This window comes from Capsicum annuum, chromosome 6 (assembly GCF_002878395.1).
Source record: "Capsicum annuum cultivar UCD-10X-F1 chromosome 6, UCD10Xv1.1, whole genome shotgun sequence".
In the NCBI taxonomy this organism is placed as follows: domain Eukaryota; kingdom Viridiplantae; phylum Streptophyta; class Magnoliopsida; order Solanales; family Solanaceae; genus Capsicum; species Capsicum annuum.
In genome coordinates, this window is record NC_061116.1 from 165891446 (window position 1) to 165898344 (window position 6899).

Sequence of the window (6899 nt, forward strand, 5' to 3'; positions counted from 1 at the left end):
GTTTTTGTTTTGAGAAGAAAGAACGAACCTCATTCCTTGTAACTTTACAAATTACTGTACAATCAATTTAGTGCTTCAGGCTTTTGTAACTTTGTATCATTTCTTATGGAATTTTAAATTTCCTTTTTAAAGTGAAATAAATGGATTTTTTTTGTGGGTTTTATATTTGGACACATCCATGAATTGAAATAGCGAAAGATGAAGAAGAAAGTGAATTGGAGATGAGGAAGATGAGAAATTAATCTTGGACACCATTGATGAGTTCTCGAATCTTTTTTTCTTGAGAAAGAGAAGAAGAAGAAGAAATAAAACATTTAAGGCAACAAAACCTTTTTGTTTTGAATCCTTTTGAAGAAGATTATGAACCCTAAAGCTTCAATTTTAGAATGGAGGTTACTATTGAAAGTTTTGAAATGGTAGACAACAAAACCCAAACTTCAAGCTTTGAAAATGGCAAAAATAAAAAGAAAGAAGATGGAGAAGATGGAAGATTTAATGGCTAACAAATGAGAATTTTTAAAAAAGAAAATAAAAGAAAATGGATTTGCACGTGGCTTAAAAAATGCAGATTTGTGTACTGTAGGCAAGTCCTACGCGCCTAAGGGAAGTAGATACACTTTCTTGGACATGTCAGCATTTTAGGGTCATAAAAAATCAAAAATAAAAATTCAAGGCGGTAATAAATTCGATAAAAATAAGTTTAGAGGGTAATAGGTCACTTTTAAAGGTTGAGTGTGTAGTTGGGATTTCGACTAAAGGTTGGAGGGGTAATAGACCATTTTCTCTACATAGAATCATACTGCCAAAACAAATAAAAGGCAACCTCATACAACAGTTTCACATGTATGTGTAAATCTTATACAAATAATAAATATAATCTAATACTATTTCACATGGATACAAACACCTTATAGAATTCACTATATAATCTTAACAAATGTATAATGAAATCTTATACATACTAATACATATTTTAATGATAACTAAACATTCGGCAGACGTGGTCGTCCAAGATCCTCAACTTTTTTCTTACTTGACAATTTTGAAACTTTCTTGTTTGAACTTGAACCAACAACTTCCCTCAATTTCTTCATTGTGATCGTTTCGGTACTTCGAATGGTTCTCTGTGAAATTTGGTTCTTCATAACCAAAAGAATCTAGAACGAAACCAACAACGGGAATAACAATACGCGAGCAGACTCCATTGCAAAAAAATTTAAACTTTACGGGTTAACCAATTTAAAAAAAAAAATAGCAAATAAAGCAAAGTTCGGAAAGTATAATATCATTAACGTTTTTTTTTTGGACATCTCACCATTAAATCCAAAACCCTGCTAACCTTCATACGCCATTAACAATGGTGAAAACTAAATCTCAAACAAAGAAGCAACAAAAACATGGTGTTGATTTCAAAGTAAATATATTTTTGCCAATAGATTCTTGACAATTATTTTCTAATCATTCTTTGAATTTTGTTGAACTGAGTTTTTTTTTTCCAGAAAATAAGAAGGGGAAGAGGTGCACTTTGTTCAGTTAATGATTGATAACTGACCAATTTTAAATTCCTCAGATTACGTTAACTTGATTTTAGGCGTAAATGAAGGAACATAAATATGGAGCAAAATTAATGCACTAAAATAGGAGCAAAAAATGATATTTTGATATATATAAGGGGATGAGAGAGAAAGAATAAATTTAAGAGATTTAAGTAATTACTTTGAAATATTTATAATTTCTTTTTCAATATGAGATTTTATGTAATAAGGTAAAGTTTTTATATACTAAGGTAAAGTTAACTTGTGTATATATTATATATGTAATTTTTAGGATTCTAATTGAACTTTAGCCCCATAATGCATGCTTCATAAACTGCTGCTCTTAGTCTATTTATAGCTTGAGTAAGGGTACTCGAATCGAGGTATGCAAGGAAGGATATGGAGTTCAAATATGGGTTTGCAAGGCATCACATGTGACAAAACACAAGATACAAATTAGCAAATGACCTAACAAAAAGGCTTATAACAGGTAAGACAAATTTACCGGACTAAATCAACAAATATTAGTAATTATTGAAGAAAATTCGCAACTTTACATAGAAACACAACTATAAAAAAATTAAATAATTCGCAATAAGAAAAAAACCCAAAAGCTCTTATTTCCAGATTATTCAATTCCCTTTAATCAATTTAGTTTATCCAAAAGGGAGGCAATTTTACTAGCAAGTCAAAATCCAAGATTATGCTTCACTCTGTAATTCAAATAAATGACCAAAACATATGTTTGCAAAACAATCTGCTCCTTTCCAAATTAAATGGCATAACAAAAATTCCCTTAAGCGAAGGTTTTCTAAAAAAACTTTATTTGAATTCATGACTCAAAATACAGGGAGCACATTTTTACTTAAGTTGTTCAATATATAAATGGTCTCGAAAATAGCAATTGCCCAACCTTAAACATACTAAAAGTTTCCTGAATATAATAATAAGGAAATAACTCGATCAAACATTCTCATTCTCACAGGAGATGTTAGAAAAGGAAAAAAGAAAGAGAATTGCACAAGTTCATATCTACTAGTATCAAATTTCAAATTCGTCCCAAGGGAAATAACAGTCTGCTTCCTAGATATTAACATCTTCACACTGCCAAATCTCATTAAATTCTCAATGAAAAATTCAAATTTTTGAAAGTGCCAGTACCAATATTTTCTTAAGTTGTAAAAGGCATATGCCTATGTAAAAATAAATTAAGAATACTCCCACTTCCTATAATAGAAAAGTTTATGCTTAGATAAATATTGCAAACAAGTTTCGAGTATTTTGACAATTTAAATTCTTCTCAAAAGCTGTCTTCGATATTGTGAACCAAAGGAGGCACTTGAGACTCGACCACCTCGTAGAACAATCCCAAGAACAGACAAACAAAGGGAAGGAAAACAGGGAAAAGCAGTTCAAACATTAGTCAAACAACCATGTTCATTAAGAACTTTGAAAGGATAAGTTTTAGAGGTGAAGATAGGCTATCATTTATTCAGTCAGAACTTCACTCCTTATAGAGGACTATGGAGTAATTCCAAACAGTGGTCATTCCTTTACTTGTTAATCTTAAATAGCCAAAACCAAAGGCAAAACCACCTGACTAATTATCTTGAAACAAAATTATAAAAGACAAAATCAATTATGAAGCAAATAAGTTTTCTGGATTAGCCAAAACCAAAGGCAAAACCACCTGACTAATTATCTTGAAACAAAATTATAAAAGACAAAATCAATTATGAAGCAAATAAGTTTTCTGGATAACATGAAATAATTAGAATGATAGATGACAAATCTAGAGTATCTAGACAAAATTAGGTGGGAGGTGACAAAAAAATTCTTTAAATTAAAAATGGTGATACTTTTGATCAGCTAAGGTTAAAACTTTATTTAAATTGTGATTAAGTTAATTGGGGTGTAAAGTATAATTTTTAAAAGTTCTCTAACTCTAAATTTCAAATTTTAGAATTTCTCCCCTTATTTTTTATCTTTCAATCTTTTTTTTTTCCTCCAATTTTCTTTCTCCCTATCTTTTCTTCTTCTTATTTATCTCTATATCTAGATTTTTTTTTCTTCCATCTTCTCTTCTTTTTCTTTCTCTTTTCATTTCATTCTTCTTCCTGATCTAAATTTCATGAACTATTTTGAAAAAAAAAAAAATTGAAAAGTTTGAATTTTTTTTTAATTTCTTTTAAAAATGAATGAAGAAATAACTCAGCAAATTCAACAATTATGAGAGTTGCTTCAGATAATTGCTGTAACAACTATTATTAATTATTGTATTATAACAATTATTGAAGTTGTTGTAATAACTATCGAAATTGCTGCAGCAATTTCAATAATTGTTGTAGCAACTTCGATACTTATTTAATTTCTGAAAAAGATCTGATTGAAGGAGGAATTCACAAAAATTGATACTTATGGTAAAAATGGAGGTGTTGGTGGTGACATCGAATGAGAAGATGACATTTGTTGTTGTGTTAATAACGACGGTGGTGGAGGAGAAAAAGAAAAATAGACGATAGTTATGTAGAGGGAGAAAATAATAGTGAATCTGAAAGAGTTGACAATGATAGTGATAATGGAGGAAGAGGAGGTAGCAGCGGCGGCAACAAAAAGGGTGCGGAGGAGTGGTGGTGATGGTGTATGAATATTTGTATAAATAATAAAACTTAAAAATTTTAAAATTAGTGTCAGTAAAACTAATTTTAAAATTATCAATTCTACTTAATATTTAAGACTTGTATCACTTTTTTTTTTAGTTTTGAAACATTTTTGTCACCCGTAATTAATTTGCCCGAGTATCTAAACGAGGTTAGCCTAAAGTTCACAAGAACACCTACTTTTCTTGTATTTTTTCCAATAACAAAATCGAAACAACAAAACTAAACATTCAAAATTCAAAATCAGTAAAGAAACACAAAGATTTAATCATTGTGATACCATATAGAAAAGAGGCAACAATAAGCACAAAAATGAAGAATAAGAATAGCAGAGGAAAGAAGATTACCTTTTGCTGAGCAGCTCTTCGGTACTCAAACTTCGTCCGAACTTGAATTAACCACCATCAGAATGCCACTAGTAATAGAAATTCTAGGCTCGAATGAGTCTTACAAGAATTTTTAAAAAAATATATTTAAAGAGGAAATCCTCTCTCAATTTAGAAATCCACAAATTCTTTTCTCAAACTTCCAGCCTTGTTTTTCAAAGAAAATAGTGAGGTATTTATAAAATAAAAAATTCAGGTTGATTTTCTAATTTTAGTAATGTGGGAGAGGGGATTTTGAGGGGTGTCTTGGAAATTTTAGATGAAGGGATAAGGTTGTGAAGTAGATTCATACGAAATTGTACAAATACTTTCTTGATTCGCGGATTGAAGGAATACGTAGGCTGCTTGTAGAAGCTTTGCATAGCCTCTAGCTCATGCCACACACACCCCTCTGTATGATTTTGAGATAGAAAGGGATATGAGACGACAATGTTTGGTTAATGAAGAAGAGAGGATTTGGGGTCGTTTTGGTTTTTGTTGTTATAGTTGTTGGTGTTGTATGATGCCGCTGTGGGTGTGGTGCTGTCGTTGTTATTGATCTCAAGTTTGTTGTCAAGGAGAAAGATGGGATATTAGAGGTATGGGCCGGGTAGGATCGTAGGAATTGGGCCTGGTTAGGTTGCATGAATCTAAAAAATATTCCTAAATTAGTGTGACTTTTAAATTTTAGCCTCAAATAAAATTTTTTCTTAAAATAGTCTTTACTTATTAACTAATGTTTTTTGAACAAAATTGCCAACTAATATTTTTTTGAACAAAATTGTCCTTGATCAATGAAGTAAATTACATAAATGATCCCCATAATGAATAACAACTCTACATTTATATCTTTCAACTTTTATTTTTTTCTATTTTTAATTTTACTTTAATTTTTATTTTTTATTTTCTCTTTTTTTTTTTTTTTTTTTTTCTTCCTTTTTTTTTTTTTCTTTTTAGTTTTTTTCTATACTTACTTTTTTTTCTTTACACCTTTTAACTTTTTTTTTATTAAAAAAATTTATTTTTTATTTTTTCTTTGATTTTTATTCTTTCTTTTTTCTTTTAAATTTTTCTCGACCTTTATTTTTATATAATCTTTCTTTCTTTTATCAACCTTTATTTTTTTGTTATTCTCTCTCAACTTCTACATTTTCTTTGGTTTTTATTTTTTTAATATTTTCTTTTTCTTCTTTTTTCTCAATTTTTATTATTTTTGTTCTTTTCTTCGATTTTTTCCATTCAAGTTACATTTCTTGAGTAAGAGTTGACACTATCACATTATAAAGGCAAGACTTACGACTTTAGAATAGTAAGTTACGTTTCATGGGCAAAAGTTGACACCATTACATTGTAGAGACAAGACTTATTTCTTTCAAACAACAAGTTATGTTTCATGGGCAAGAGTTGACACCACCACATTGTATTTTGATTTCTGAGATATTTTATAACTCTTATTATAGAGGCAAGACTTAGCTCAGTGACTTTCAAACAACAAATTATACCCCACGGGCAAGAGTTGACTCTATCACGTTATGTTTTTATTTATGAGATGTTCTACAACTATTGCCTTAGAGACAAGACTTAGCTCAAGGACTTTCAAACTATAAATTATGCCTCACGGGCAAGAGTTCACTCTACTATATTATGTTTTCATTTATGAGATATTCTACAACTATTGTCTTAGAGACAAGACTTGGTTCAAAGACTTTCAAACAATAAATTATGCACCACGGGCAAGAGTTGACTCCACCATGTTATGTTTTCATTTATGAAATATTCTACAACTTTTGGCTTAGAGGTAAGACTTAGCTTAAGGACTTTCTAACTACAAATTATGCCCCACGGCAAGAGTTCACTCTACCGCATTATATTTTTATTTATGAGATATTCTACAACTATTGTCTTAGAGGCAAGACTTGACTTAAGGACTTTCAAACAACAAATTATGCCCCACAGGCAAGAGTTGACTCTACCACGTTATGTTTTTATTTATGAGATGTTCTACAACTATTGCCTTAGAGGCAATATTTAGCTTAAGGACTTTCAAACAATAAATTATTCCTCACGGGCAAGAGTTGACTCTACCACGTTATATTTTCATTTATGAGATGTTCTATAACTATTGCCTTAGAGATAAGACTTAGCTCAAGGACTTTCAAACAACAAATTATGCACCACGGGCAAGAGTTGACTCTACCACATTATGTTTTTATTTATGAGATGTTCTACAACTATTGTCTTAGAGGCAAGACTTGACTCAAGGACTTTCAAACTACAAATTATGCCCCACGGGCAAGAGTTAACTCTTGCCCATGGGGCATAATTTGTAGTTTGAAAGT

At 30.3% G+C, this 6899-nt stretch overlaps 1 long non-coding RNA gene across 2 annotated transcripts; it reads right to left on the reverse strand.

The window, feature by feature from the left end:
- Positions 1 to 789: 789 nt before the first annotated feature.
- On the reverse strand, positions 790 to 5115 carry LOC107873051. 2 transcript variants are annotated; one of them, XR_001675079.2, is made up of 2 exons: positions 4543 to 5115; positions 790 to 1157 (listed from the first exon to the last, which is right to left on the reverse strand). It is a non-coding gene; the product is annotated as an uncharacterized LOC107873051 (long non-coding RNA). The 2 variants fall into 2 exon arrangements; XR_001675078.2 differs by having other exon boundaries at positions 790 to 1199.
- Between the last annotated feature and the right edge of the window lie 1784 nt (positions 5116 to 6899).